The 19,477-nt window shown below is 38.3% G+C and overlaps 2 long non-coding RNA genes across 2 annotated transcripts; both read left to right on the top strand.

Moving 5' to 3' along the window:
* Nucleotides 1-677: 677 nt before the first annotated feature.
* Nucleotides 678-17,172, top strand: LOC129086022 (uncharacterized). Its single transcript, XR_008530778.1, has 2 exons — nucleotides 678-889; nucleotides 16,561-17,172. It is a non-coding gene; the product is annotated as an uncharacterized LOC129086022 (long non-coding RNA).
* Nucleotides 896-8,111, top strand: LOC129086021 (uncharacterized). The gene is made up of 4 exons (XR_008530777.1): nucleotides 896-1,010; nucleotides 3,307-3,344; nucleotides 4,002-4,066; nucleotides 7,410-8,111. It is a non-coding gene; the product is annotated as an uncharacterized LOC129086021 (long non-coding RNA).
* Nucleotides 17,173-19,477: the final 2,305 nt, after the last annotated feature.

Here is a 19,477-nt window from a genome sequence, read left to right as displayed (position 1 = left end):
CTACTTTTCATTTTCTGCCCCAAATTTATTTTTTTCCAGGGAGTAAAAATTGTCCTTTTTTTGTTGACTTGCTTGCTTTTCTAATACTTATCACTTATTCAACCCCAAACTTTGCTGATTCTTGAAAACTCCTCCTACGGTTTGCCTTTTCCTGAAGGCATCTTTCAAGGCTGTCTGACCTACTCCAGTGTGGACTGATTGCCCTTTATTCCAGGTACACATATGGGACTTGGAGACGATGTCCCTTTTACAATCACCTTGGTATCTCCTTGGACTCTCCTGCTTCCTGGACTCCATGTCTTCCTTCATGGATACCCCCTCATTTTGGGGGAGCACACACATCATCTGGTGCTGAATTATGGAAGGAGATTTGTTCGAAACCAACCATGTCTGCAAATATCTTTATTTTTACTCTTTCACTGGATTGATAGATGGCCAGGGATAGAATTCTCCATTGGACATAGTTATCTTCAGAATTGTGAAGTACTTTTCTCCATTGCCTTCTAGCTTCCAATGTTACTGATAAGTTGGAAACCATCTAATTTCATTTTCTTTACATGTTTTCTTTTTCAAGTGCTTTTTCTTCTGTGTATTTTGGATTCTAACTTCCAAGTTTTTAATATTTAAGTATACAGGACTAAAAACCGCTAAGACTCTGAGAACATGAGTGAGGCTTGCTGACTGTGCACTCCTCTGTAAGATGAGCTACTGGAGCCTCTTCACTGAGGGACTTCCAATGTCAGTGCTCTTTCCCCCTGGGCTGTGCAGAGTCCTCAAGAAGGCTCTTCCGATCTTCTGCCTGGAGCTCCAGGTGAAGCTTAGCTTCCACTCACCTGGAACCTGAGAAGAGGAAGAGAGATCAGATGGGGGATGTGTTCACCATTCAGATGTGCGTTCATTTAAATCTTCCTTTCAGTAGGATACTTCTGCCCTTAACTGTGCCTGGGTTTCCCAGGCTAGAGGCTCTCTCCAGGGAATAAAACTCCAGCCCGCTGCTTAGGTGGGGGAAGGTCAGTTGCCAGCTGTGCCGCGTTGGGGTCATGGTGGGATCTTGGGACCTAACGATTTCTTGAAAAGCTCGCAACTAATTCTCCCTATTTTAACTACTCCACTCTGCACCCCCACTGCCAGCAATCTGTACAGTGTAAATCACTTTGGCTCTTGGCGTTCCCTACTACCAGTTTAGGGTTCAGCTTTCTTAGCTTTGCTAAATCAGCTACACTCGTCCTTTTGCTTTACAGCTTCCAAATATATTTGCTTCTTTTTCCTCTTCAATTTTCCTCATCCTTATGACTTTATTCCTTAAAAAAAAAATCTCCCTACTGTCATTTTAGTGGTGTTTGGAGAGGGAGAAAAATTAATGCATATGTTCAATCTAGTATCTTGACCCAGGAGCCCAGATAACTTTTAAATCAAGGATTAAGTGTAGCTATTCTTATTGCTGAATCTTGAACATCAATCGAAACCAGGAAATTAGAAGCCAGATAGCAAAAGGATTCAGAATTTATACGCTGTCATTAAACCCTGTGTCTGTCACTTACTGAGTTTTTGACCTTTTGACACTTCACTAATTTCTCCCAGGTTCATTTTTTTCCCTCTACACAACAGAGGTAAAAAAAAAAAAAAAAAAGATAATTTATGAGATTAAATTACACTTACGTATAAAATAAGCTTCTGACATTGTTTAAATTTTAAAGCATAGTAAATGTTTAATAAGTTGGGGTAATTTGGGTGCCCATGAAAGGGCAGTCAATGAAGGGAAACCACAGTAAACAACTTCATGACCTTCTGACTGCAGGTTATTGAGAGGTCATTATACACCAGGCAACGTGCTAGGCACTTGGTATGTAATGGAGAACAGAACAGATACATGGGTTGGCTCTGTGGAGTTAGAGTGTGGTGGGGGTGAAAAATAAATAAGCACAAGTAAATAGGTGATCAAAATTTGTGGTAAGTGCTGTCAAGGAAAAGAACAGAATGCTATCAAAGAGAATAACAAGGGACAATTTAAATTTGTCCGTTGGGAAAAGCTCTTAATGATTCGGAATAGTGCTTATGCCAAATCCAGACTAATGTCAAAGTGGATCAGTAAAATTCACATGCCATTTAACTATTCAAAATAAATTAATATTAACCCGTAGCATACAGGTCAAAGGGGTTAGAGATGTGATTTTGCTGTCAAGTCCTTTAACTTCTCTTGGCCTTAATTTCTTCATCTAATGTTGCTATTTTCTACTTAATTTTTTCTCTCCTAATATTTCTCTCTTTTTCCACAATCTGCATGTATTACTTTCATAATCAGAAAAATTAATTTTATTACATAAAATAACACTAGTTGTTGCCTTATTCTTGAAGAGAGAAAAAAGCTATTTATTTGAGTAAAAAGTTTGTGTGGAGATAGTTCTAGCTAGTAATTATATTTTAGTGCACCCAAATTGCCTATGAAGATTTATTTTATATATAGTTTTTCAAAATATGACAGCCAAACCATATTTCAATCTCTGATAACCGAGTAATGTATTCACAAAGGAAAGTATTGGCCCTTATCGGCAAGATCTTCCTTCCTGTAATGACTTCAAGGACAGGTTGCATTAAGAAGAAATATTTCTCTAACATCGTTTAATAATTAGTAGAGCTGAAGGCTTATCAGCCTTGGAAAAGGGTGGTAGATTTAATGTTTTCTCTCATCTCCCTTTTTGTCTAATATTTTTTCTTCTATTTGTCTTAATTTTATTACTATCTAGGAATTATGAGACGCTATATATTTATCCTACTGACCTTCTTATGTATTTCTGTATTCTTATATGTATCTGTATTCTTATCTATACCTGTATTTATATAGCTGTACTCCCATTGAATGATTCATTTTGGATCCTACAATAATCACATTATATCAGGATTTTTCTAATTTGAGTAATTCAGGTGGAGTTTGATTATGTAATATTGTGTTTTTTTGTGATGCATTTTTTAAAATTTTATTTTTAAATCATGTTTATTTTATTAGAGCTATCTCAATTTATCCCCCTTTTCCCCCCTCCACCCGTCCTACCCCGCCTTCCTCTCCCACAGTCAATTCCCACTCTGTAATCCATGTCCATGGGTCATTCATACATGTTCTTTGTTTAGCCCCTTCTCCTTCTTTCCACCATTGTCCTCCTTTCCCATCCCCTCTGGTCACTTTCAGTCTGCATCATGTTTCTTTAACTATGGTTTATTTTGTTTGTTAATTTATTTTGTTGAATAAATTCCACTTATAGGTGAGATCATATGGTATTTGTCTTTCACTGACTGGCTTATTCTATTTAGCATAATATTCTCCAGTTCCATCCATGTTGTCACAAGAGGTAGGAGTTCCTTTTTTCTTTCTTTCTTTTTTTTAACGCAGATTGATTTTTATCTATTTATTTTTTTAAATGTCAAGATCCATCAGAAAATATTTAAAAAAATTTAAATCCATTATAAAGTCTCATCAATTAAAACAACATGACACCAGCACAGAAATCATCAAGTAGATCAATGAGTCATTATGTAATATTGTTGATGAAATTTTGGGGGACTGAAGATGTTCCATGAAAGATGTAGATTGGTTCAATGTTTGGATGCTGTGAAGTTATGATCAAAGTTTGTGAATTCTTATTTATACCAAGCATAGCCTTTGAACTGAATACATAACATTTATTACTATTTTCAACGTTTGTTGATGCTGCAGAATTTAACATAATATGAATTCATTTATAGCTATTAAAACATTTTATCAGTATGCATTTTGTCAACAAATATTTTCTAAAAGTTTGGGTACCATTTATCTCGTGAAATGAGCATTTGATCTGGAAAATATACGTATCTTTGAATAACCATAATGTGTATCTTTGAAATGTTGTTTTCATGCATAGAAGGTAAGATGGCATCCTGAGTTGACCATTTAACTAGCTGTGTGGATTATTTAACTTTACTCATTTGAAAAATGAAGATAATAATTTAAACTTTATTTATTCCTCCAGGAATTTTGTGAGTCACAAATGCTTTGAAGAAGCCACATACTTTGAAAATATCAGATGTCATTATGGTAACAGTTATTATCTCAATTGTTCATATAATATTAAGCATAATGAGAAAGTTGATAAAAATGATTTACCTACCTTTCTACATCATGGTCAGAGAATTGGGTAAAATTTTTTTAATTTTTAAGTTCATAAAAGTTTACTTGTTGTTGTTTACTTCAGGAATAATTTATTTAAAAAATAGAAGCAAAATTTCTGGTTCAACATGACAGAATGAGTACATGCAGAAATCTCTACCTTATGTTCTAAATACATAAGAATGAGAGATAAAGTATTAAATATTATATACAATCACATTAAAAAAAACAACTGAAGTAACCACTATGAACAGATGCAGAGAGGAAAACTACAGAGGTGGGCAGGACCTTCAGGCACATAGTTCTCAGGGAGCTGAGGCTGGACACAGGGCAAGGACATCAATGCCTTCATGCTCCAGTCATGATAAGGATGGAGATCAAGTTATTTTTCTTCAACATGGGGACAAGGGCTATTTTCTTTGCATTCAGATATCCTGTGTATCCTGTGTTTAAAGACAGGGAAATAAATTCACCCATCTTTCTGAAATCTACTTCTGTCCAAGCTGGAAGCTGAAACAATTTTCACCTTGAAAAAACCGGTGAGGCAAGCGTGAAGTATCTAACTCTGTCCTACATGTAGGCAAATATAGGAGAAATCCTGAAAATTGTTTTGAACAAAAAGAACGTGAGGACACTCAGTGTGAGGAAAAACAGTATATAGAATCCATATATAAGAAAATTCATAACCATGGACAGAGAGCTACCAGAATAATCTGGAAGAAACTTCAACTTTAAAACTGTTGCCCCCCCCCACCAAAAAAAAAAAAAAATAAACTCCACAAAAAACAAAATCCAACTCCCACAAGGCAAAATTATTATCCGTAAAATGAGGTTAGGGTTTTATGAAAGCAGAAAAGTCAGATGTGAAAGGAACCTATTGAGCTCTGGCTGGTGTGGCTCAGTGGACTGAGTGCAGGCCTGCGAACCTAAGGGCCGCTGGTTTGATTCCCAGTCAGGGCCCATGCTGGGGTTGTGGGCCACATTCCCCAATGGGAAGTGCACGAGGGGTAACCATGCTGATGGTTCTCTTCCTCTCTTTCTCTCGCTCTTCCCCTTTCTCTAAAAGTAAGTAAATAACATCTTTTTAAAATATTAAAAGAAAAGGAACCTAGTGAAAATCTTGGAAATAAAATATAGTCACAAAATTCAAAAATATAATGAATGAGCTAAATAGTTATTTTGAAAAGGCAAAGAGAGTTAATGAATTGGAAAATAGAACAGAAAATATCTCCCAGGATGCAAAGACAAAAAGATGTGAGAAATAGAAGAGAAATTGAGAAATATGGAAGGTAGAATTGGAGGGAGAGCATTTAAAAAAGTTAAAATTTTAGAAGTCTCTAGAGAAAAAGCACAGATTACCTACAATGATATATCAAGGAGATCAATAGTAGACTCCTTAGCAATAGCAAAAGCCAGACAACAATGTTGCTATTGCTTCAAAGTACTGAGAACCCCTGGCTGGTGTGGCTCAGAAGGTTGAACATTGGCCTGCAAACCAAAGAGTCGCTGGTTGGATTCCCAGTGTAGGGCACATGCCTGGGTTGCAGGCCATGTCCCTACAGGGGGTGTGCAAAATGCAACCAAAGTACTGAGAATAAAGAAATGTAAATAGAAAACTTGACACTTAAAAAAATTATTTAAGAGAGAAATCTAAAGAAAACACATTTTTCAAGCCATATGAGCATTAAGAAAGCTTCCTACCCGCAGACTCTTACAGATGAACTATTGAAAGATAAATTTCAACAAGAAGAAAAATGAACCAAGAAGGAGGAAGTGTTATACAAGAATCTTGGGTGTGCTAATTAATCTGGAGAGTATCTTGATAAATCTAATAAGTATCGATTGTATAAAGAGTAATAATGACAATTATGACAATAATGTTAACATTAAAACAGAGAACTGGAGATCTAAACAATAATGACATGAATATTATAAGATAGCAGAGGAAATGAAAGGTTCTAATGCCCTTTTCTTATTTAAAAGGAAGCTACAGAATGCTGAGTAAGTTTAGGTGTTAATGAAAAATGTATATTTAAATATATATTAAGTTGTTGAGTTAATCTTTCAAGGAACATGCCATTTTTTATATTTCTAATTTTTAAAATTTTCTCAATAATCTTCTACAATAAATTACGTTGTTTGCTTCTCACCTTCAACAGCAGAGAAAAATCATCCCTTTAAAGCATATTATGTGCCAATCGTCAGACCTGGTCAGTGGGGAAGACTAGAATGTGCTATTCTTAATTAAAGAAATCATGAGTAGTTCATGTTACTATAGGTCTTGTTACATCACCATCTTTTTCCACGTAAATTGATGAAAGGTGAGAGTTTTATTTTGAAAATATTCATTTGCCCATGACTCTCCAGAGTGGAACAGTTATTAATTAATCATCATTTTACATTCAGACATATTTTCATTCAACAAACTTTCACGGAGTGCCCACTACATTCAGTGGACTACATGACTAGGGTCTACAGGGGTGAGAGACAGATCCTGTTCTTAAGGAGGGGAGATGGACAATGAAGTGAATGCAATAGAATGAAATCAGTGGTGTATAGGGCTACATAGATCACAGAGGTCCATCCATCTCAGTCTTAAGGATCAGGGAATGTGATGCTTGAATCAAGTATTATTGTTAATCATCAAAGTTGGGAGTTGTTGAGGGGAGGGAAGGAAGAAACTTGCGCATATACACAAGGAGAGAACATCTGAGGAGGCACAAGTTTGGGATTGCTTTGGAGGAGGGCAATGAGTTTAGAAGTGAGATCATGATAGGGCTTTGCCTCTGCAGCTGAAGATTTTGAACTTAATTTGGGAGCTACCCGAAACCACTGAGGTAAGAAATTATACGCAGAGTACAGAGAAGCTAGTTTCCACTCTGGCCCCAGTGGAAAGATCATTGCTAGAACAGATGACGTGTTGTACTACCTGTCCAAGGACACTGATGGAGTAGGACCTCAGCTTGAGCCTCAGCTGCATCTGGTGCTGCATTTCAAGATACGTCAGCACATGCCTTATGTACGGAGGGAGCAGGCCAGATAAAGGCCGATTTGCTCTGGGAGCCTAGACACCTGCTGAGAGATAATTCATCCTAAGGAAAGGAAAGCTTGATATAATATGAAATTTTAGAGTTGGAAGGGAAGAAGTGGGATTGAGATAAAGTTAATTCTATTAATTCTGTTCATTCCCTTGCTCAACTACCCTATGAACTCTAGTCTGGGTACACACTGGTATGATAAAAAGAAGTATTTCTTTGGTTCTCCTCAACAGGGTATAACACACAGACAGATGCATACTTCCTCACCTCCACTCATTAGTTTGTTCCAGAGGTAAGTGTAACTTTGGTATGCCCAACGGTAAGAAGCTGTGGTACTCAGCAGAGGAGGCTGCAGGGGAAGGGATGTCTTGTGGTGGTACTCAGAGGGAATGGTTGACATTTGAGTGCCTGGTGAGTCCTTTGACATCTAGCAAAAGAGGAATAAAATACAAGGAGAGAAAGAAAATGTTAGCTTGTTGGACTTTTCTTAGCACAAAAGGTGTACCCCCTAAATGACATAGATATAATTGGCTTGAGGTATGGGGTCCTCTTCTTCAGTTCTACACTGGCAAATGAGGGCAGGAACCGGCACAAGGCAAGCTAATGAGAGTAGTCCTGAACGACTTCTCCCAGATGCAGTGCTCAAATCCATGAATACTAGCCCTGGCAACTCCACATTCTCTTACTGTAAAAGTGTAAAAGCTTAGGTTACTCCCCAGGCTGTAGAGCAAGTGTCCAGTTGCCCTCAGAGATAGCACATCTCTCATCGAAAAGGAAACCTAGCCTGTAGCTTGCATCCAGCTAATCTTCCACATTGCTCCATCTAGGCACTTCCGTTCTCTCATTACTTTCACAGAGAGCAGAGATAGATTTTCATGGTTCCTCAGGGCACTGTTCTTTCTGCTTTGATAGCCAAAGGCTAAACCCAAATGAACTCCACAGAGAACAATGTGCAATTTTGTCTGATTCTTATATTTTTGCTGAAACTGTAGTGGTATTATTCTGACTGACAGATTTTCAGGAGAGATTCATTGAAAATATCCTTGATTAAATTCACTAAGGAACAGAATATTTCACGTGGGTGTGTCTAGCTAGAATCTCCCTGAACGGTTTGGTAACAACACATCAAAGGATGGCTGAATTATTTCCCATCAGAAAAATAAAGCCAATCTGAAATCTGAGATTGTTTTGAGGGCAGATGGTATTAGCCGAGTAGTAAACATATTTTTGGCTGCTTCTCCCCCACCGCCCCCAGCCCACAGTAGCTTTGTTTATTGTGCTAAGAGAAAGCTGTTTGCTTGCAGAACTTTATTATAGAACAGGAATATACGTGTTCCAGAGAAGAGGAATTAAATTGGTTCTAAGTCAAATGATGTTAACAGGTGTCACCTCACCAATCCAGGACTAAAATGGATTATTATAAATAGGACTCATACGAATTTTTCTGGCTCTTGCTGCACCTATTATGCAAAACTGCATGCCCCTGTTGTGTTCCTCCTGATTATTTCCCGAGACTTCAGGCTGTGCTATGCATGTGCTCACACACAAGTACGGCTGGAGAACACACAGTGCCTGCCATTTTCTTGCTCTTTAGCTCAAGCTCCTCTCTGCTGCTAGTTAAGGGTTGCGCAGCTTAATATAAACGTCAAATAAATCTTAATCAGTATTGCTGCTTCTGCCAGACTATGTGACACTTCAACAGAATGCCATTACATTGCTGGTTCCATGGATGCGCTGAGGTCCATGACAAGGCGCAGGGAGAGGAAGGAGCCCTCTCTCCTGCTCAGCATTACCTCCTATTAATTGAGGTTAATTGTTAAAAGAGTTATGGAATTTTTATCCATAGCGCTCTCTCCTCCTAGAGTCCAGACTGCAAACTGTAGAAAAGTAGGAGGGTGGTATATGGGTATGGTGGCCACAAACGTGTGTCTCTTAGATCTGACTGCATAGTAACTGAGGTGGGCCCCAGCTGCTGAGCTCTGAAATCATAATCACATCTGAACAGAGGCTACGCTTTCCATGAGCGACGCAATCCTTGGGAGACATAGGACACCTCTGACAGGTGACTCTGACTTGAAGTTTCCTAACAGACTTCTCAAACTTTCCTTAGAACTGAACTGTAGTCTATGATGTCTCTACCCAATCATCCTTTTCTTTCTTTCTCTTGCTGTTTAACTACTCTCTCTGTTTCCCCCTTCTCTCCCTATATTTTCCTCACAGGCGTTTCCCCTAATAACACATTTTCTTTTTGCACATTTAGTCCCATCTTGGCATTTGTTTCTCACAGGACCGGGACTAACACAGTGGATTTGTGTATGTGTTATGGAATGACTATCTGTTCTCCTTGTTGCTGAACCACATATATCTTCTTGATCATTTCTCTTCTGAGTTTTCTCTCCCTGGTGGTTTCTAGGTCCTTTTATTAGTAGATTTGATGTTGGCCTCAACTTCCCCAACTCATTTTTGCCAGGCGCACTCAGACTTATCCACATCTCTGTAGGTGATGTGATAGGGTGGAGGCTCAAGCCAAACTCCCTGCTATATACTCTCTAGGGCAACTATTATGATTTTTTGCTGGTTTGATGTACAGCTAGAAAAACAAAAGAAATACAGGAAACTGTCCCTCCTTTGAAATTAAAATCCAGTTAGTGAGACACAAATCACAGTTGTGCTGCAAGTGGTTAAGGATACCAATAATACTGGTAATCATTAACTTTTCAAAGACAGGAAGAGAACTTCAAGAAATAGGGTTTCTTCTTTCTCTGGGCTTGTACTCACATATTTGGCATAATGAAGGAGAACAGCAGAAAGCTGTTCCTTTCTTTCTGAGCAGCTTCATGACCAGCTGGATATGTGGATGTGAAGCTGAGGAAGGCAACTTGATCATCAAACTCATTTACTGTGTTGCACTAAGAGCTTATCACCTTTCACGGAGGTCTTGCTGAATTCTCCCATTGTGTCACAGACTTATAGAATTCATGGACTGACATGAGGCCTTCACTTTTTCCATTTCCCACCTCCCAAAGAATTATACCTAAGAGTATATATGGTGGTGATGGGGGGTGGAAGAGATAAATGCCAGTTAGAGCTTCAATGCCAACATCATGTAAATATTGTTTTCTTGATATTTTTGGCCCTTGGCCAAATTCCAGATTAACAGACATAGAGATAATGTCGATCATTACCTAGAATGCTGCCCTGATGATGGGCAGAACAGCACCTTGAACGAAAGTTGATAAGGAAGAAATGCTGTTAAGCCATGGGAATTGCTCACAGAAAGGGAAATATCAGCACAATTAAGTAAGGTTAATTGAAAGGGATGATTTTGCTTTGGCACTGAAGTTTGAAATCTTGTTATTCTCAGTTTCTTAAATGAGAAACAGCAATGTTGATATTTTTAAATTTTAATGTTACTTGTTTTTATTTTATTTTTATTCTATTTTTTCCATCATCGTTTATCCCTCTTGTAGCACCCTCCTCCCCCTGCAATCACCACACTGTTGTCCACATCCACGAGTCCTTTCTTCTTTTTGCTTGATCCCTCCACTCCTGATATTTTTTTAATGGACCGGTAAATCCTCAGGCTTACTGTCCCTTTGGCCTTTGAGTAGTTGTCAGGTGACCCCGGGTAGCTCGCACAATTTTCTGGAGAGGGTTCTGTCAAATTAATGACAAGCTAAATTACTGGTGTAATTCCACTCTCTTCGTACATCACTGGCTAAACCACTAATATGCAGAAGCTTCTGAAGTCTTCATCTGGGAATTTGTCAGTGTACTGGGCACAACAGCCCCTGGTATAATGTTGGGTAAACTTAAGCAGGACAACCAAATAGACAAATTGAACTGACTCATGAATGAGCAATAAGACTCCCTCCAAGCTCCATTGAAATTGACCAATTCAACTAAATTGACAGATTGGTGAATTGTTTTGTGATATGTTAATATTTCCATATTGTAGTTAATGTTTTCAGTATTGTAGAGCTAATTCCTATTCCTACATGTACAAAATAAATGCTTGGCCTATAAATCCAACACCAACACATGATATAGTATAAATAATTTGATTCTACATGAATTTAAAAAAAGGGTTTTTCAAGTATCAAATTCCTTTACCAAAAATATTGATATCTTGGGAATTTGAGATTGTATCTATGTAACTTCCAACATGAATAAAAATGTAACATAAAGGTTTTCCCCCCCCCTTGGATGGTGAAGGTAAAGGTAATTTAAATTTCCTTTATACTTTTATATTTTTGAATTTTTTACAATAAGCTTATCGTTTTAATTGGGCCAAAAATAATTTGAGTGTTAAAAAAAGGGACAGGTGTAGTTTGGTGACTAGGAAAACATTCTTAGCATTTGAAACAATCTGGCAAGGGCTTGGATGCAAAAGACAGAAATCTGACTACATTCAAGGAGTTTGCCAGGTGGCAACAAGTAACTGCCAGTGTTCGATTTGGCTATGATTACTATATACTATTTGTCACTTCAGCAAGCTATCTTTTTACAAGGCATGTGGCAACAGAATGTTGTTTTAAGATTACCCATCATTGGACTTATTATATTGAAATGAAGAAATGGAATGGAAAGTCTTTCAGTAATGCCTCTGAGGTATGAACATTTTGTTTGTGCCTTCTGGGAATGAATTATTTTGATTGACCCAAACTGGGAATTCAGAGGGGAGATTTGCTCTATTAACTATAAAGAAGGGATTTGCTGAGCAAACGCAGTTTTGGCGGACATGTTTAAAGTGCTTAACTGATGTGCTTTCAAGTCTAGTTAAACATTTCAGAGGCCCTTTTACCTCTACACATCTGGAATACTGATTACAAATCATCTCAGCAGTTTAGTTTTAGTCAGTGCTTATATTTGAGAGTTACACAATTCTATTTCTTTCCGATATGTATTCTATATAACATGTTTTTCACTGGTTTTGACCAGGTATCCTTCTACCTCCAATCTATCCAAATGACTCAGTTTTGCTGTATGGGTTTGCTGCTGTATTAATTTACTGACAGTGATATATAAACCATGGCTTCCACAGCTGTTTAGATGAAACTGTATATTAATGTGTAAACTTGCAACATACAGCTTAGCTGGAAAGGTGTGCATAGCAGGTGACTAAGGAGATAACTTTCACTGCTTGGACCAAAGTCAGTTTCGAAGGAGCTAAAGATGCCAGTTGAATTTTGGGGTGTGTGTGTGTGTGTGTGTGTGTGTGTGTGTGTGCAAGGCAACAACTCTTCACACTGCATATAGCTAAAGATGTAGGTAGTGAAATGAAGCCCCATTTTACACCCTCACATGTCGAGTACAGAGGTTAGCTAATTACAGCCCTGGTTTGTTAACATTAGTCTCTCACTCTTGGTTTATGATGTTTTAAAAACACGTTAGAGATATTCATGAAGATATAAAAGAGACAATTAAAACCTGCATCCATTGTAGCAAAAGTTAACTAGAAAGAAAAGATTTTAAGTCCCTGGGATGTTAATATAAATTGGCAGCCAAAGGAACAGAGTCTTAGTCAACGTATTCTATGTTCCCCTAAACACAAATAGCCCAAAAACCTTTGGAGGTTGTTCCTTTGAGATGTTTCATCAGTGACATCACAGTGATTGCCACCTCCCTGGGGCTACTTTAGGCCCTGCCCAGAGTCCAGGACACCACACAGCCCAGGAGACGAGCAGGAGTTGGAGCCTGAGTCAGAGAGAGAGAAAGAGAAAGAGAGAGACAGAGACAGAGAGAGAGAGGGAAAGAGGAGAAGCCTACCACAGAAGGTATGTTCTTGACCCAAATCAGGGAACAGTGGGGTGTGTGTATGTGTGTGTATGTGCACAAGCTGCAAATGAGAGAGGCAGAGAATGTTTACGTTTCTTAAGGAAATAGGCAATGTTTATTGTACACTGTGTTTCTTAAGATACAAAGGGACCATTATTGATTCCTGTTTTTGTTTTTTCACCTCATGATATGCATTTTCTCCCTTCCTCTTTAAGGAACATTTTTTATACCATGGAGCAATATTTGTCTTCTATCTTCTCAGTCTCCATTCAAAGAAAGTCAGTGTCAAGCAATTTATTCAGAGTATTTTTGGTTTCTCTTTCACCCATATGGCAATCACTTGGGATCGTATGGTGTCATCTTGACTCCAGGGAAAATTTAAAATAAAGCCAAAATTGTCTTTGTGGCTTCACAGCAGAAAAATGAAGTTTGCTGATCTGAATTTCTGCCTAATTCTGGTATAAATGTGTGAAAGTTAAGTCAAGTTCATCCCTTACAACGAGCATGTGTTGATTGCGTTGGATTCATTAGGAATTCTCAACTCTGTGTTATGTTCATTTAAACTGCATAAAATAACAAATATTTAAGTTCACCATCAAAGTGCAAGAAAGAGGATGGGGTAAATCACAAGAAATACAGAAGTGTGATGGACAGCTTTTAATTCAGAGACTGCTGAAAAAAATGTAAAGAGCGTATAAAGCATACAGTTTGACAATAATTGTAAGGCAACAGTTGTATCGCTATCAGGCAGACCGAGAAGCAGATCGTTGTCAGCATCCCTGGAGTCCATCCTGGTCGCCCTCACCTTCTGCCCCACTGTATGCAATCACACCCGTGATCGTTGCGACAATCTTGTCCCTGCTTCTCTTTGTATTTTTGTCATCTCCCTCTGTATTCCTAAACAATATGATTCAGTTCCCTGTTTCCGACTTTGTATAGATGGAACCATATTCTATGCTTCTTTTGTAAATTTTTCTTTTTCCCAACAATTATATTTCTGAGATCTATCCATTTTGTTGAGGATTGTTACAGTTCATATATTTTCTTGACTCTATAGCATTCAAGTATATGAATATACCTTAATTACTGTCGATAAACATTTGGGTTGTTTCCAGCTTGGGGATATTATGAAAACGTTGTTGGGAACATCCTTCTGGAAGCATCCTCGTAAATATGCGCTTGAGTTTCTAGAGCAGAGGTGAAATCACAGGATAGTAGGGAATGAGCATCGACCTTGATAAAAAATGTCCAATTGTTTTCTCAAGGTGGTTGAAAATTTACATGAACTTTGTTTAGTCGGGGCAGTTAATTTCACTAATAACTCACTCTTGTAATCACTCCTATGGAGTTATCACAATTCTAGCAACTAGTTCTAGTCTGCCAGTTAGTTCTAGCTCTGCCTCTAACTTGCTGTGCATCATTACACAATTCAACCTCTCTCTAAAAGGCAGTTTCTTAGCTGTAATCTTAAGATAAAAACCACAATAATACTCACCTGAGTTGTTGTGAAGGTCATATGACCAAAATGGTAGACGACTTTCAGTAACATTTTCCCAGTACGTTCCTGCTGGGACACTCTCCATGATTCCCTTTATTTAAGAGCTTAATCGAAAGCAGATTTGGTGGGATGGTTATGTTGCCCTCCTTGAATTGTTTTGCTCTTTAGAAACAGTCTCATATTTTTTGCGTATCTCTGTATTTCTTTAGAACTTACCCAAATAAGTGGGTGTTTGGACCAGGATTTGATTTTATTAATAAATTCATAAGGAAGAGTCTGTCTTTGATTCTCATGCCTGTGCCTCCATGGTCCCTAACTGGATTCATCACTTTCCTGTTCCCCTCTGCTCTTGTGCACGTTTTTATACGTTCTTTCTTCTTCCTTTATCTATTTACTTCTTCTGTTTACTTCCTACTTCAGGCAAGTGTTTGTATAAAGATTTTCATTTGCAATTTACTATATCCTTCATGTGGAGTGCCAAAAGATGGGTAAGAATTAAAAGGAAAATGAAATATAAGGCAATCGTCACTGGCTCATTTTAAACCAAGATTCAACAACTTACTGGTTGACACCATCTATCTGATTTCAACTTGTATGTTATACTAACAGTGAAACAATATGAAAAATGATTATTCAGCTGGTTTATACAATTAATAATGTGATTGAATTACAATACATCAAATATATTAATAATCAAATTATTAATTACAATTAATAATTCAGTCAGGTTAGATGGTTAAAAATACTAGTCAGGCTAAAAGCTAGCTAAGAACACTTTCTGCCCCCTGAACTCCCACATTGGCAAGTTAAAAAACACCCCTTCTCCCAAACTTTCTACTCTATAGGCAACTTTTGTCCTAAGTATCTGAAATATTATCTTTTATCTTTAATTTCATTTGCTTTGCATACACAAAGTATCAATTATGCCACATCACTGAAGGCAATATTTTGTTTGCCTGCGTTACATATATTCTCAAAGTATGATCTCCTAAGAGTATTATATGTACAAACTTTAAAGATACCATCCTGCTCTTTGAAGTGTTTACAATCTAGGCACATCCTAGACCTGACTAAAAATAGCTGGCACAAGCCCTGTTGAAATAGAAGTAGCCATGTGGTTAACACTTGCTCTTTGGACTGAGTGCCTGTTATGTGAGGGATTTTGGTTTGACTCCAGTAGGCTCTGTGCCCAACTCAGTGCTTATAAAAGACCAAACAGATGTTGAAACTACTTCATACTTTCATCAGGGTTAGATGGAGACCTGTAGCAACCTGAAACCTGAAAAATTATGATATCCTACTTCTATATGTAATTCAAAGCAATGGAACAATAGTAAACATAATTTTTTTTTTCCTGGTGACTTTGCTGGCTGGTACTCTAAGTCAGCAATGCAAGCACGCATATACACACAAACACTGAAGTTGGAGAGAGAAAAATGTAATATTTTGTATTTTATCAAAAGTACCAATACAATCATTACAGAAAAAAAAATCAGGACTATATTGGTCTTTTTGACATCAGAAAAGGCAGTCTGTATTAGTCAGGATTCTTCAGAGGAGCAGAACCAATAAGATGTGTGATTACCTATCGATCTATCTACCTATCTATTTATAATTAGCTCATGTGATTGTGAAGGCTGACAAGTCTAAAATCTGCAGTGTAGGCTGGCAGGCTGGAGACCCAGGGAAGAGTTATAGCTTTAGTCCAGATACATAGTCTGGAAGCTAAACTCTGAGCTCAAGGTGTTGAAGAGTTGATTTCTTCTGGGGCCTCTCCTTGGCTTGCAGATGACCGTCTTCTCCCTGTCTTTTCATGGTCTTCCCTCTGTACATGTCTGTGTCCTAAGTCTCATCTTCTTGTAAGTATATAAATCATATTGGATTGGAGCCCATCTGAACGACCTCATCTTAACTTAATTACCTCTTGAAAGACCCTGTCTCCAAATACGGTCACATTCTGAGATACTGGGGGTGAGGATTTCAACATACAGATTTTGGGGGGAACATAATTCAGGCCATAACATTGTCCTCTTGCACAGTGCTTCTGTTTCCTTTGAGGAGGAAATGCTCATTGATCTTCCCATGTCTTCTTTGTTACTTTCTGTTAGGAGGCAAGGACAAGCAGGAGGCCTTTGGTGTGCCCTCGGAAGTCCGCCTTTGGTGCTCACTGAGCCACTCTGAGAATGGAGCGATCCGGCCGGGAGCTGTGTCTCAACTTCACCATTGTCCTGATTACGGTTATCCTTATGTGGCTCATTGTGAGGTCCTATCAGTGAGACAGCATGCCACTCTCCTGGGATTGACTGCAACGCTCCAGAGCTGCCTGCTGTGTGCCCTGAGCTCCCACTGCTGTAATGGGATGCCTCTCTCGGTACCCCACGGCACTTCTGACCTGCACTCACAGTATCTGAGGTGCCTCCAGTGTTAGGATCAATTGTGTGTTCTCTAAACATGCTGCTCTCAAGGGCTGCCAAGCGTTTGCCAGTGAACATTAGATTTATTCCCCAATTTAGATAAGCCACAGGGTTAAAACGAAACTGGATTCATGATGATGTAAAATTACACAAAGCCTGTAATCTGTCTCACCACATGTCCCTTCAACCCACACTGTCTGCAACCAAACTTTAAATCATCCCGCCAGAGGAAAGAAATGTTAGAGGAAGTCTTTGTCAGCCCCTGTCACAGCTATCATGTGAATAAAGTTAAAGCAACCACAAAAATGACTCTTAGAATTTATTTTAGCTTTTATTTGTGATACCGCATTTGACCCTTGGCTGGGACTGAAGTGACAAATGTTACCATATTTCAAGCATTTGAGCTAAGCCAAGGTGCTCCAACTGCTGAGGATTTGAAACTGAGTCAATTCAGAGTGTCACATTTCAAATAATTCCATTGGCTCAGTGCTCTTTGAACTTTCCTCCTGAACAGCCTCAAGGGCAGAATGAATACATTCTGCTAAGGGGCCAGGGGCGAAGCCTGAAGTGTCAACTAAAAACAAAATTTCTTTAAAGTCTGTGCATTATCTTTAAAATTCACAAAAATATGTATTCTATCCTATAATTGCTCCATGTTTGTTTTAATACAAATATTTAACATTATTTACCACTGAGTAAAAGAATAATAGTCATGTTCCATGTGTGGTTATTCCACTTTTGGTTATTATTTGGTTATGCAAGTAGAACTGGTCATTAATAAACTACAGTTATAACAGGAAGGAAAATAGAAAATACAAATTTACATGAATGTTTATAAGAGACATATGAAATAGACATTTCTTAAACATGTTGCTAGAACACCTCACATAAACAGACCAAATTTATTCTCTGTGCCAATTCTGAGGTGACCACGGGGAAGGCAATTTTGTAAACCTCACCTGTCGGAGCGCACTCCTGAAGGTATTCCTTGCTGAGAAGCAGCCTACCACTGTGGCATTGCCTCCCAGGCACTGTGTTTCTCAACCCTGTTGCATAGTTTATGCACTCAAGGGGGATTTCTCGAAGTATTTATGCTAGGTTCTATTCAGACCACTTCAATAAAAACTTAGGGGATAGAGCCCAAGAATCTGCATTTTTCCAAAGTCCTCTAGCCTACTGTATCGTATAGCCAGAGTTGAGAATCACCAATACCTACCCGTACTTCTCAAACTTTGATATGACTATGAACCACTAGGAGCTCTCTTTTAAGCAGATTCTGATTCAATTCTGAATTTGATTCAGTCCTCACTGGGCCTGAGAGTCTGTGATTTGAACAAGCTCCTAAGTGATGCAGGCACTGTGGTACACTGTCTGCCCATGGATTAGCACATTAGAGTCACTCGGAACTTTTAGAAACCCAAACTTGAGCCCTGTTCCCAAGAGTTCCTAATTTAATTGGTATGGGTGTGAATCTGAGCATTATTCTTTTTTGGGGGGACTCCAGGTGGCTGTAATGTGTGGCCAGGATTAAGAACCCTGATACTTTAGCTAAAGGAAAAATGTCATTATTTTTATAGGTTTCCAGCCAAAGTTGGGAACTAGCAGTATATGGTCTTCAATGCCCTGTTCCTAATTTCAGAGTCAGACCACACATATGGATGTGCTATTGTTAATGATTTCGTGTGCAGCACACCTACACATAGGCATGTGGTGCTAGGTCCCGTGGGAGATGGTGCTAGTCTTTTCCTCACTCAAAAAAACCCAAAGCAAACAAACAAAAAAGCTCTCAGAGAATCTACTGATATTTGAGAAGATATGGTATAATGGTAGGGAAGGGAATGAACAAAACAAATGACATTCTTTCACCTATGTCTGAGTTCTCATGCCAAGTATCATTTACAAGTATCATTTATTGAAAATATTGTATATGAAGTCCTGTACTAGGCACTTTCTATACATTACACATTTAGCAGTTATGAGAACTGAGGACCATAAACCTCACTTACCTGTGGTAAAGCTAGCATGATAAAAACATCATCTTAATCTCTGTTGGGGACTGCATAAAAATTGTGCTTTGTTAGGGATCTCCAAACCATCTGATTAGAAGTTTTTACCCTCACATTCTTTATCATTCTAAGATAGTCTGATTAGATAAAGGTAACAGTTGTAATTCTCTATACAATTTCTCTTTGCTTTTCATTTCTCACCTCCGTTCTCCAGCCTTTCTCTTCCTAACTTCCTTTTTGTGAATATATATTTTATTGATTATGCTATTAGAGTTGTCTCATTTTTCTCCCCTTTATTTTTTTAATTTTTAAATCATGTTTATTCTATTACACTTGTCTCTATTCCCCCCCCCTTTGCCCTCTTCCACCCATCCCACCCCGCCCCCCTCTCCCACAGTCAATTCCCACTCTGTTGTCCTTGTCCATGGGTCATTCATACATGTTCTTTGTTTAGTCCCTTCTCCTCCTTTCCACCATTGTCCTCCTTCTCATCCCCTCTGGACACTTTCAGTCTGCTCCACATTTCCATGCCTGTGGTTTATTTTGTTTGTTAGTTTATTTTGTTGAATAGATTCCACTTATAGCTGAGATCATATGGTATTGGT

Source organism: Pteronotus mesoamericanus, unplaced genomic scaffold, assembly GCF_021234165.1.
Source record: "Pteronotus mesoamericanus isolate MK-2021 breed Mesoamerican mustached bat unplaced genomic scaffold, CSHL_Meso_final scaffold_36, whole genome shotgun sequence".
NCBI lineage: Eukaryota > Metazoa > Chordata > Mammalia > Chiroptera > Mormoopidae > Pteronotus > Pteronotus mesoamericanus.
Note: the sequence above shows the minus strand (reverse complement) of the source record. Positions and strands in the feature narration are given on the sequence as shown.